This window comes from Schistocerca americana, chromosome 5 (genome assembly GCF_021461395.2).
Source record: "Schistocerca americana isolate TAMUIC-IGC-003095 chromosome 5, iqSchAmer2.1, whole genome shotgun sequence".
Classification (NCBI taxonomy): Eukaryota; Metazoa; Arthropoda; class Insecta; order Orthoptera; family Acrididae; genus Schistocerca; species Schistocerca americana.
Genome location: NC_060123.1, coordinates 515,808,493 through 515,822,690, shown reverse-complemented (window position 1 = coordinate 515,822,690; position 14,198 = coordinate 515,808,493).

The following is a 14,198-nucleotide window of genomic DNA, read 5'->3' as shown; positions in this document are numbered from 1 at the left end:
TTGCTCTTCAAATTGTGCTTTTCTGTGTTGTCGTGTGAAATATTGTGAGAATAATGGCATGTGAAAAACGTAATACTAGGCTTCAAAGTAAACTGAGAAATGACAGTGAAGACGAAAGCAGTGTGTTAGCGCCGCAGAGTAATGAATTAACTAATGTTCAAAGTAGTAACTTGGTAATTGTGCATAGGGAAATGGAGCGGGCTGCAAATAATGGTGTAGGCAGTGAAACAATTAGTGAACAGGGAAGCATTATCGATCGATCGCTCGGCAACAGCTCGCCTCAGGAATCCGAAATGACAGAACACAATATTGCAAATACTGTAGACTCAGGTTTTGGGTCCTCACCGTTTTCTCAAATAAGTCAAGACACATTTTCTGCTTGTTAAAACGTGAATGTTGCCGGTGAAAATGCACTGCCAAAAAGCATAGAGAAACACATTCCAGACACTAATACATTATTATTGCAATTAATGCAACAAATGGAACAAAATCAGAGACAAACACAGCAAAAGCTTCAAAAGTTAGACACAATGGAACAACACCAGAGACAAACACAGCAACACTTAGACACAATGGAACAAAATCTTCGGAAGTTAGACACCACACTTGAACAAACACGTGAAGATTTAACTACTGAGTTACATAACATTGAATCGAAATGTCAAAAAGTCCGTAATGACGTAAAAACACAAATTTGTGAGCATTTCCAACCTATTGTTTCGCGTCATGAAAATGCATTACAGAATCACGAAGCAGCCATAAAGGAACTGCAAACTATTGTTCATGAAAATCACGACACCTTGCAAGCTAAAATTGACTCAGTTGCATCTACCGATTCGGTTACGCAACTTGCAAAAACTCAGGAAAACTTAAAGGACACAGTAGATACGATTTCAACACAAATGGACACTCTGAAACTTGGTTCAGAAAAACACACAGAGGAAATAATTTCACCAACGGATAAAGTAGCCGAACTTTCAGATCAGTTAACTAACTTATCTACAAAGGTAGATGATGATCTGAATGACACAAGACCTGTAGCCTCCACGGACACTGAATTCAAACAAAATCAAAATCAAATCAATACACAGTACACGTATTTGAGTGATTAATTTCACTTAAATCATTTATTTTTAAAGATTTTTGAAGTACAATGATACAAAGGTTTTCCGTGATACATTTCATTCCATTGCTGTAATCTGTAACACCTGAGGGTATAATTACATTAATCCTCAGGGGGGGGGTACACGCCTACTTTGTGTACCATGTGCTTGGCAAGCACAAGGAGCCCTAGCTAATATGGTATTTGCTTATACAACTTTACAAATCGGTACCATATTTCTCTAAGACAGAATTACACATCTATCTGATCATTTAACTTAAAGAGACAAACATTTTTTTTTCTACGTCAGTGACAGATGTTTACGCAATTACACAGCTGGATAACTTCACACTTATGAAATTGTATTTTGTCTGTAATGTGTGAACCCTTCATATGTTTTGGAACCATTGTGATACTATGAGAGCTTTGAATGATGTATTTGGTATGGGATCATGATTTTTAAAGTACGTTTGAGGTAGATGACACTTTTGACATGAGCAGAGAATTCTTTTAGGTTTTGAAATTATTGGAGGAAGCTACGACGATTTTGAGATTTGGCTGAGGGTTTATGATGTTATGATGACGATGTGTATTATGCTGTTGCGGTATGTTTATAATCAATAAGCTGACGCTATATGAGGAATTTGATTATGCTACATATTTATTATGATGAAATATTGAAGAAGTGTCGACGAATATTGATATGTGTAACAAGGTAAGGAATAATGAGTAGTGGTTAGGGACTCTGATTTGTGGAAAAGGATGTTGGAAACCAAGAATCGTACTTTAAGAATTATGAAATGTGTGTACATGCGTGAATGTATTACAATGCTGTCGAAAATTTTTTGGACACTGTTGTATTTATAGGATTTTATTTTCTACACATTTCTAACGCAAATTCTCAACCTGTGAAAATATTTTTATATGAGACTGTCACTGTAGCGGAAGCTGCTGTCGTAAATATTTCAGAAATAAAGGTAAGTGACCTTGACGTAATGCGTTTTGAGCGCCCAGCTGAGAGATAGTCGTCTGACAAAAGAAATCCATTAGATGGAGAAAAAAAAAGGAGGTCATTATCGTCGCTATTGACATTTCTTTGTCGAAAGCATCGCAAATACGACACGCTCAAACTTGAAAACATATAATTATACTGTGGAGATCTTAATTTATGATATTTACTAAAATGCCTAATGAAATGATGAGAAACATTTTACATCTATTGTCTTTCTAGTTGAGAGAATTTTTTTGCCTTTGGAGACGCCATTTGCTAGTGAATGACGTTTCATATGTTGCTTCATATATATATAAATATACATATATATATATATATATATATATATATATAATTGCTCATTTTGTTTAATATCTAGTTTCTAGCTGCACTGCAGCAATGGTTAAAATAAAATTTTATAGATGTACTAATATAAATATTTTATGCCTACAGATCCAGTAAATAATATCTTTATAATCTACATAAAAAAACGAGGGAGCACAAAAAGACATTTCCCTTCACAAGAATTGCATACATAATTTTTGTCAATGACTGGGTAACTTATTTAGTAGTAAGTTAAGGTGATGCATCACCCCAGTATTAAGATGTGACATAGGTATTAAACATGGCCATTTTTACTGTAATATCTTTTCTGCTTGAGCTTTGTCATGTTTAGATATAAGTTATTGTATTTGCTGCTGCTGTTTGCCAGGCATAGTGCTACTAAATTTCACTTTGTATTACTCTGTTAAGCTAGTTTTACTACTGATTTATTTTTCTTGTTGCTGCACATTGGCTCATATTAGTTGTAATGTTGCATTTGCTTGGTAAGTTAGATTTACTGTAGCTTGCTTTGCCAGTTTCTATTTTTTTGTCATTGCTGTTTGTGTTAATTTTTTTGTGCTGCTGCATTGCCTCGTCCCTTAGTTTAGCATCTGAGCTCAGTAGATTTAAGTTAGCTTAAGAGGGGGTAGACTATATAAGAAACTAACTATGATGCATTGGAAGAAATGCATTGAGAAGCTATAAGAAAATGGTTTGGCCAAAAAAGTAGTGTACAGTGGAGAAAAACTATTTTTGAAAGAGGATGTGAACAGAATACAGAAAGCATGCTTGGATACGATTTTTTTGGCTGGAGCAAATGTTGAAATAAGAGGGACGATCTATGGAATGAAGTTTTGGGTTGGACTGCAGTACCAAATGTTACACTGAAAACAAACCCTGTCCTTTCCTTTTGTTTTATCCCACTATGTCTTTGTGTACCCTTGTGTATTTGTTTTCTTCCTGTCTCTGTGTACTGTTTCATAGAATTTTTTCTCTTCTAATACTAAGCTACATTCACTATGATGAGGAATACTGTTATCCTCAAATATAATTTACATTAATAATATGTTATTTACTTTGTGAAGATGTTTAGACATTATTTATTCTGTTTTGTTTTAATGCTCATGTGTGAAGTTGATGTTCCGAAAGTTGTTCTGATCTTTTATGTATGTACTCATGTCATAATTCCTGTAACACTGATGTACATCAGAATGAGATTTTCACTCTGCAGCGGAGTGTGCGCTGATATGAAACTTCCTGGCAGATTAAAACTGTGTGCCCGACCGAGACTCGAACTCGGGACCTTTGCCTTTCGCGGGCAAGTGCTCTACCAACTGAGCTACCGAAGCACGACTCACGCCCGGTACTCACAGCTTTACTTCTGCCAGTACCTCGTCTCCTACCTTCCAAACTTTACAGAAGCTCTCCTGCGAACCTTGCAGAACTAGCACTCCTGAAAGAAAGGATATTGCGGAGACATGGCTTAGCCACAGCCTGGGGATGTTTCCAGAATGAGATTTTCACTCTGCAGTGGAGTGTGCGCTGATATGAAACTTCCTGGCAGATTAAAACTGTGTGCCCGACCGAGACTCGAACTCGGGACCTTTGCCTTTCGCAGCCAAGTGCTCTACCAACTGAGCTACCGAAGCACGACTCACGCCCGGTACTCACAGCTTTACTTCTGCCAGTACCTCGTCTCCTACCTTCCAAACTTTACAGAAGCTCTCCTGCGAACCTTGCAGAACTAGCACTCCTGAAAGAAAGGATATTGCGAAGACATGACTTAGCCACAGCCTGGGGATGTTTCCAGAATGAGATTTTCACTCTGCAGCGGAGTGTGCGCTGATATGAAACTTCCTGGCAGATTAAAACTGTGTGCCCGACCGAGACTCGAACTCGGGACCTTTGCCTTTCGCGGGCAAGTGCTCTACCAACTGAGCTACCGAAGCACGACTCACGCCCGGTACTCACAGCTTTACTTCTGCCAGTACCTCGTCTCCTACCTTCCAAACTTTACAGAAGCTCTCCTGCGAACCTTGCAGAACTAGCACTCCTGAAAGAAAGGATATTGCGGAGACATGATGTACATGTTTATTTCTATTCTTTTGTAAAGCTTGTTTTACTACAAATATAATGATGTATTTTGTACCTTTGAATTGCATTCTTATGTTATAAAATTGTAATTGACACCAGTTCATCATATTATTAACTTGTAAGTTCCATTTCACTGCACACGTTTCTGTTGGTCATAGTATATGGACAATATGTGAGAAGTAGGGACTGTTAGTGTTTGCACGTGTGTTAATAATTCAGCAAGGGACTGGATAACAGCATTGCTGGTTCTAAGGACAATTCCAAAAACTTTGTGAGTGCACAAGTGGTGGTTATGGACTTGCTATATTGTCCGTAAGACTCTTCGATGGTGATTGTGCACCTGCACAGTCGCAGCAGATGGCTGCTGGCCATCTCTACAAGGACTACAGTGGGTCTACACCTTTGATGATCCACCAATACCTTTATTTCTACAAGGACTACAGTGGATCTGCATTTTTGATGGCCCACCAATACCATTATTTCTACAAGGACTGCAGTGGTTCTGCACCTCTGGTAACCCACCAATACCATAATCTCTACCAGGACTACAGTGGGTCTGCTCTGTGATGACCTACCTACCAGAATTCTTCAAAACTTCGAATGACTCTGCTGTGGGTTTGCTCTGTTGTGACCCATTGCCTGCCTGCATGTCAAGATAAACACTGTCTTTCCGTTGGAAGGACAACACTGCATGGAAATCCACTACTTCCGTGTGCATTTTCTTTTCCTGCTCAGACTTTGAGAAAAACACTGCTATTTTACTGTGATCAACGATCAGGACTGTCTTTATGGACTGTGAGAAAATTTTAGCTTTTGACCAACATTGTATCAATAAGTGTGTGCATTTGATTTCTTTGTTATTGTAATTGTGAAAATTTTTTTAACAAATATGTATTGGCCAGTGCCCAAAACAATTTGTAAAATTTTTTGTGGGGAGCATGGGGGCTATGTAAGTAGGCTGTTTATGTTTTCTTATTGGCAATGTTACGTAGCGCTCTGTATGAAAATCACCGGCTGTGCTAGTAGGCTGTTTATGTTTTCTTATTGGCAACGTTATGTAGCGCTCTGTATGAAAATCACTAGCTGTGCTGTGTGCAGTCTGTGGCTAGTTTGCATTGTTGTCTGCCATTGTAGTGTTGGGCATCTGGATGTGAACAAGGCGTAGCGTTGCGCAGTTGGAGGTGAGCCGCCAGCAGTGGTGGATGTGGGGAGAGAAATGGCGGAGTTTTGAAATTTGTAAGACTGGATGTCATGAACTGCTATATATATTATGACTTTTGAACAATATTAAGGTAAATACATTGTTTTTTCTCTATCAAAATCTTTCATTTGCTAACTATGCCTATCAGTAGTTAGTGCCTTCAGTAGTTTGAATCTTTTATTTAGCTGGCAGTAGTGGCGCTCGCTGAATTGCAGTAGCTTGAGTAACGAAGATTTTTGTGAGGTAAGTGATTTGTGATAGGTATAGTTTAATGTTAGTCAGGGCCATTCTTTGGTAGGGATTATTGAAAGTCAGATTGCGTTGCGCTAAAAATATTGTGTGTCAGTATAAGCACAGTCATGTATAATTGTTCAAAGGGGACGTTTCAGTTCGTTCCGCCCCGTACACGTTGATATAACAAACGAAATATATTATGGTATCTTCTTTAGTTAATTGTGTTACAAAAACGTTCGAATGAACTGTTCCGAAATAGTTTTTTCCTCCCTGAGACCTCAAAAATTTGCTGCCCCGGTCTCTCCTATATGTAATTCAATGTTGTGTATGCGTTTGCTTTCCTTGCGCCATTTTGGCCCTCTGTTTACATCAGACCAGGTACATCTCCTTTCATATGATACGTGGAACTGTGTGTCTATTAAAAACCAATGAAATTACGAGATGAAGTTCTATCCACTTTGCATGTAACGTTTGGGATAAACACATAAAATACAGAAAAAGAAATAAGAAAATAGGAGTCGGGGACGAGGCATATCGTAAGACTTCGGTGAACAAATTGTGAGACATTGCTGTTAGTGGCTTACTGGAGCTCAGCGGAAAGTAAGTAAGGCTGGAACTACCTTTACTTCTACAGGCAAGGAATTAGTTTGATTATAAAAGTGGTATGCATTATCTCTTGCAGCGACTACAGTCGTTCATCGCTATAGTTTTTCCTTTGTGGACAGCTACTTCACATAATTAAGTCTTAAACTGAACTTAACAGCATCGATAAAAAAGTTAGTCACAGTTCCGAGTATTGTAAACAAATTTAATATGGATTTCATTGCAGCTGTGTTTACGAGGGCGTGCTGGAAAGTAATGCCTCCGATTTTTATGTGAAAAGTCTTCATGATTTTTAAATAAAATAAACGTTATTAACATTCTACATCTTTATTATTCATTCCTACATATTTGTTTTTCATTGTAATCACACTGGCGAAGAACATATTTTTCCCAATGAAGGACCAGTTTGTTGATAGCATCATTGTAGTGTGTTTGACTTTTTTGACTGGGCCACAACCTCGTCTCTGGTTGCACCTTTTATTCACTATCAAAGTGAAGTCCTCAAAGGTGTGTGAAATCTTATGGGACTTAACTGCTAAGGTCATCAGTCCCTAAGCTTACACACTACTTAACCTAAATGATCCCAAGGACAAACACACACACCCATGCCCGAGGGAGGACTCGAACCTCCGGCGGGACCAGCCGCACAGTCCATGACTGCAGCGCCTGAGACCGCTCGGCTAATCCCGCGCGCCAGTCCTCAGAGGTGTTCTCTAAGTTTTGCAAACAGATCAAATCAAATGGGGCCAAGTCGGGACTGTATGGGGGACGTTCGATGAATGAACTCAAGTCACTGATTTGTTTCAGACGTCGCAGCGCTCGTGTGTGGCCTGACATTGCCATGCTGATGAAGAGGACGATCCATGTGTGGAGGAGCTCTTCGAATTAGAAAGACGATTACAAAACGTAGTTTCTCACGCACAGCGCCATGTTACAAACTACAATTACGAGCGCTCTAGTGGCAGAGGGTTGCAAGTGTGTGGACATGAAGAATGAAGATGTAAAATAATAACAACGTTGGTTTTATTTAAAAAGTCATGAGAGTTTTCAGATAAAAAATTAGGAGGCTTTACTTTTCACCACATCCTCGTAATTGAGGTGGCAGTGTCTAATGGGTATAACATGCGCTGTGAAGTGCTTGAGAGAGCTAGAATTACATTGTTTTTATTAATGGAACTTGCCACAACGTAATACGAGTGCGTTATGAGATTTCGTTGCGCTATTCGTCTATAGCCATCTTTAACCAGTTTCTAAATGTTCGGCGAATCCAGCAGCCGCGTTGTCTTCAGGAGATACTGTTCCTGTGGGTAAATTTTTTACAGCATACGGTATAAAGAGTCGAGGTTCGTAATATGTCGAAACAGCACAATTAAGATTAGGAATAAGTGGTGCAACTAGGTCGTCCAACTCCGATCGATAACGTATTGCTCCGTCGCATGTGGAGTTAACATATATACGAGCGGGGACCGAACGTAATTTCGAGTACAAAGATTGTTTGCCTCGCGGTTGTTGTTGCTGTTTTAAAAATACTTTTCATAAAGTTACAGTCGCTGTTTATGTTTTCTGTCAGGCTTCAGTTCATCGTAAATGTTCATATTTTTCTCATATACGACAATATTTCATCATGTAAGGATACTCACAAATTCCTATCTTAGGACGCAACATTTGTTGTTGTACATAAATCTGAAGTGTATACAATGGGGAGAACGTGTGAAGTCAAATTGCAGAAATGCACCGTAAGCAATTTACTTATGATTAGATTAGATTAGATTAGTACTTGTTCCATAGAACATGAATACGACACTTCGTAATGATGTGGAACGTGTCAGGTTAATAAAAGGTGTCTATACAAGATATTACATTAGACAAAATATTACATGACACTCAATATTTTAAATTTTTTAAATATTTTTTATTATTATTATTTTTTTTTTTTTTTTTTGTGGGGTTGGGAAATCACCCACTTACTATATCCACAAATTCATCTAATGAGTAGAAGGAGTTGCCATTAAGAAATTCCTTTAATTTCCTTTTAAATGCTATATGGCTATCTGTCAGACTTTTGATGCTATTAGATAAGTGACCAAAGACTTTTGTGGCAGCATAATTTACCCCTTCTGAGCCAAAGTTAGATTTAACCTTGAGTAGTGAAGATCATCCTTTCTCCTAGTGTTGTAGCCATGTACACTGCTATTACTTTTGAATTCGTTCGGATTGTTAATAACAAATTTCATAAGTGAATGTATATATTGTGAGGCTACAGTGAAGATTTCTAGCTCTTTAAATAAGTGTTTGCAGGATAATCTTGGATGAGCTCCAGCAATTATTCTGATTACACGCTTTTGTGCAATGAACACTATTTTACTCAATGATGAGTTACCCCAGAATATGATGCCATACGAAAGCAGAGAATGAAAATAGGCGTGGTAAGCTAATTTACTCAGATGTTTATCGACAAAATTTGCAATGACCCTAATAGCATAAGTAGCTGAACTCAAACGTTTCAGTAGATCCTCTGTGTATTTTTTTCCAGTTCAACCCTTCATCAATGCATACACCTAGAAATGTTGAATATTCTACCTTAGCTACCGATTTCTGATCGAAATCTATATTTATTAATGGGGTCATTCCATTTACTGTGTGTAACTGTGTATACTGTGTTTTGTCAAAGTTTAATGAGAGCCCATTTGCAGAGAACCACTTAATGATTTTCTGAAAAACATCGTTTACAATTTCACCAGTTAATTGTTGTCTGTCGGGTGTGATAGCTATACTTGTATCATCGGCAAAAAGTACCAACTTTGCATCTGCGTGAATATAGAATGGCAGGTCATTAATATATATGCACCAATTTTGTATTCCTCACACTGCAGTTCTTTCACTGCATACTGAAAAGTTACAGATGTGGAAAATCATCGGACAGCATCTATAAAAAGTGAAGCACGTTCCAGAAGTACTTCGAAAATCTTTCAAGATGAGGAAAATGTCATCCGAACATATATCCGAAATAACTATGTTATTGGTTAGTACTGAAAGAGCATTGTAAATGGCCACAGCATTTGCATGCACTCCTATTTCACAAGAATTGTATCATACCTTATAAACTTACAGAAACTGTCGAAATATCATCTTCTTGCTGAAACGTTCTGGAGTATTAACTGTTGCACCCTTTCAAATAACACCAATCGATACTGAACGATTTTTCAAGCATTCATGCCACGTTTATAAAGAAATGTTGCGACAAATTTCGCGTGGTTGTAGAAGGTATCTTGAGGAACAAAATGAGGATACGAACCCGTATCCAGAAACGTCATCTTTAGACGCTACAGAGCGTCGAAGTTACAGGAGCCTTCGTCAGCAGACGCCACTTGGTGCCTAACGGACTATAGGCGGTACGTGCCACAATGTTTTTTGTTACTCAGTGATAGCGACTGATTGCAACGATCGTCACAGAAGATAGGGCCAGCTCATATGTAAATACGCCTTGCTTCTTACGAAAACGATATTGTGCTGCCTTGGTGAATGACAGCTTCGGGCACTGGTTTCCATCTGCAGTTTGTTTTTCTCCTGTATACCGAAAAACATTAGAGACATTAGAGTGTCTGTTGTTGAAGGGGTGGTCTGTAGTGTCGTCGGGAGTGAGGAGGTGGTGCAGGGGTGCTGAAGACCGAGACGATTGGAAATCTGTGATTGAGGAGGCCAAGGTCCTCAGAGGACCGTAGTGCCATGGAGTAAGTAAGTAAACAGTGTCATCGGAAGACACAGGTTCCTACTCTCGACTTGTTCCTTAAGACACCGTCTGCAAACCTGCGAAGTTTGCCGCAACATTTTTGGGACACCCTGTATGTTTAGCGTTCAACGCGTAAGCTAATCTTCCTAGTATCAACACAGATAAATATCTAATTACTTGGAACCGGGCGTTCCTTTCAATCGATATGACGTGTTTTACATCGTTCATCGCATTTAGAAAAATGTGATAAAATCGTATTGGAACTCCGTTTATAGATACATCACGCGCTTCAGACGAATGTTTGAGCAAGGCCAGTAATTAAAACTTTCGTAAACATTATTTGAGACGTGCATGGAGAATATACAGAGCTGCCAGGTAATTATCTAATGCTCTAACGTAAACATCGATATTAAATTCATGCCAAAAGAGCTAGAATTATACGGTAGTTGCATCAGCTACAATTGTCACATAAAGTGTACTTTCAAGTATAATTAAAAATGTATCTAAAATAACAGTGAGTAGCAGTTTAAGGTGAAATTACACATTTTCAAGCCAGGGGGAGGCATATATGAAATTCTGAAAGAACATAAGCAAATATAATTCACACAACGATGAGATAACTTAAAATACCGTCATTCGGCTAATTCCCAAGAATATTTCTATGATCGGTTGCCTGGCAGCCTCGTATAGGGCAGTAAAACGGGTAATTTTTTCAAAGTCCCAGAGCGAAACTATCTCGCTGCATTACAGTAATGTCTAAACGAGGCGGCCGCAATGAAAACATTTCGCCACCGCGACTGGGTCAGGTCAAAATATTACATCGGTGTTTCTGGCCAGCCAGGCAGCAGATTTCATCAGAATGTAGTATGTCATAGCAGCCAAAAAGAGTCACGTCACCTTAGTTATGTGACGAAAGGAAGGCTAAGGCGAATGCAACGGTACCAAGAGCTTTTACGAGCCAGTTCTATGCTATAACAAACTTGTTAAGCAAGCACGGCAGAAGGAAAACCGCTGATATCTTCGAAATAGCAAGCCCTATGCGGTCATGACGAATGACGTTGGGTAAGCATTAGCCACTACTTTGCTCCACACATAACCCAGACGTTTAGCTCGTAAGGCAGTCGGTCAGACATGACGTTTGCACTCGATTCCCTGACTGCACCGAAGTGACGTCTCGCACAAATCTGTTGTAGGTTTCCTGCACGCTAAGGACAACAGCAGCCGCTACTTTGAGAGATGCCTGCCTCGCCATAATCAGCAGTCGCAGAGTTTGACATCACAGGGAAGGGGGCAGGCCAGTATCGTTGAACTTCACGGCTACAGTGCAACCGTCTTCGCGGTACGACTGATAATGAAGAACGATGATGAGCGACAGGGGACAGAGCACCTCTCAAGTCGGCCTATGTGAGTTCAGCACACGCGCCGCCGTCACTCACTGCCACCGGCGTCGCGGTACAGCCGGTGCCGAGACCACCGCAAGCGGTGGACCACCAGTGCAGCAACTGCCTGGAGCGCTTGGGGCGGTCTGAAAGTCGATTACGAACACGAATCCTGACAGACGATGCCAACAACGAGTTAAGACGCTACCTGTATTTTAAGAAAATAAATAACTAATTTTGAATCTTCTTTCACAGCGCCTAGCGGCGACCATAAGTCACCACCATCCTTCCGAGGAAAACTGGCAAGGGGAGAGCTGGAAGAATGTCTCCTGACACAGAACCAACTCTAGTTGTGCCCTCCCAATATCCGCCTCTTGCAGATCAGAGACCTTTACCAACTTGGAGTAATGGAAGAGAAAGAAAACATTCAGAGAAGATCTGCACGATTCGTCACAACTTTAGCATGAGAGTACATTATCACATAAATACTCAACAAAAAGCAAAGGGACACGTTACGAGAATGTCCACCTACATCGAAGAGAGCCTCCCCAAAAAATTCCGAGCCCATGTTCCGAAACGAATTGTAAGTAGGCTGTTTAAGTTTTTATGTTGGTAACGCCACGTAGCGCTCTGTATGAAAATCACTGGCTGTGCTGTGTGCAGTCTGAGGCTGGTGGGCATTGTTGCAATAGTCGCTATTGTAGTGTTGGGCAGTTGGCTGTTAACAGCGCGTAGCGTTGCGCAGTTGGAGGTGAGCCGCCAGCAATGGTGGATGTGGGGAGAGAAATGGCGGAGTTTTGAGAGCGGGTGATATAGACGTGTGTCCATGAGAGATAGTAAATTTGTAAGACTTGATGTCATGAACTGATATATATATTATGACTTTTGAACACTATTAAGGTAAATACATTGTTTGTTCTCTGTCAAAATCTTTCATTTTGCTAACTATGCCTATCAGTAGTTAGTGCCTTCAGTACTTTGAATCTTTTATTTAGCTGGCAGTAGTGGCTCTCGCTGTATTGCAGTAGTTCGAGTAATGAAGATTTTTGTGAGGTAAGTGATTCATGAAAGCTATAGGTTATTGTTAGACAGGGCCATTCTTTTGCAGGGATTATTGAAAGTCAGATTGCGTTGCGCTAAAAATATTGTGTGTCAGTTTAGTGTTGATCAGAATAAGTAAAGAGGGTAATGTATGAGTACGTTCAGTTTTGCTCAGCTGTTTGAAAAGCAAATAATGTAAGAGGTTTATCAGCACAGTCATTTATAATTTTCCTAAGGGGACGTTTCAGAATAAACATACAACCGTCAACATACATCCATCTGCTGATGGAATAGGAGAGGAGGGTGGTGGGATGATGTTCGTACTCTATGCACCCACTACCAGACACCGTGTGGTTCAAAAATGGTTCAAATGGCTCTGAGCACTATGGGACTCAACTGCTGAGGTCATTAGTCCCCTAGAACTTAGAACTAGTTAAACCTAACTAACCTAAGGACATCACAAACATCCATGCCCGAGGCAGGATTCGAACCTGCGACCGTAGCGGTCTTGCGGTTCCAGACTGCAGCGCCTTTAACCGCACGGCCACTTCGGCTGGCACACCGTGTGGTAACCTGCGGAGCACAGATGTGTATTTTGAAGAATTCCCGGTGTATGTTCACTTGAGTTGTTTTAATTTACGAGGAACTGGGGGAAAAGCGCGCAATAAGCAAAAATTATTATCTTACTTCATTCAACGGAAGTAAACTAAAACCGGTTATATTTAAAATAGCTGGCTTTTGTCAACTTTTACTGTACTAAATCAGCTTAAATATAAAAAGAACAGGATGATGAAGTTTAACTGCAGATGACAAAATAATGCTATTATGCACGATTCCCCTCCCAAGAGGCAATTATCCACAGTGGTTGCAGATTTGTATGCTTTAGAAGGAAAGCATATGTCAAATATACAGGAGTGAAAATAATCGCCACTTAAATTATCAGTCAATTTCTGTTATGAAATTAGAACATTGAAATGTACTGAAACAGTAACATGAAATATGAAATCACTTTCATTTTCATGTTTCAGCGGTTTGTGGAAAGGTCAGTTCTTGGATAGACAGTCATCACAAACACAGTCTTGCATTTGGGCCTCCTCTCCTGTATGTTCGCGATGATTTCAAGCAGAGCAACGAGCACAACTTCTCGACAGATGCAACATAACCCTTTAGTTTCTTTAGTTGTGATTTCACTACGACGGCTAACTGGTTGTTGCAATAACTCACATTGACATCATTACAAATGCTGGAAAAATTCGATGACTCATGTGTTTCCAAATATATAAATTACTGGGTCGTTGCTTGAAGCACATTGTTAAATGAGACAAAGACCATATTCCAGTAATGACGACGTTGTGGAATGGTGCTTGAGCATGTCATATTTGCGTCAGCTGGACTTACTAAGAGACAGATGTGTAATGAAGGTAGACAACGGAATTAAACTTAATGCAACTTGATAATAGAGTGGCTGCAATGAATTCCAAGCACTAACATTTCAATAT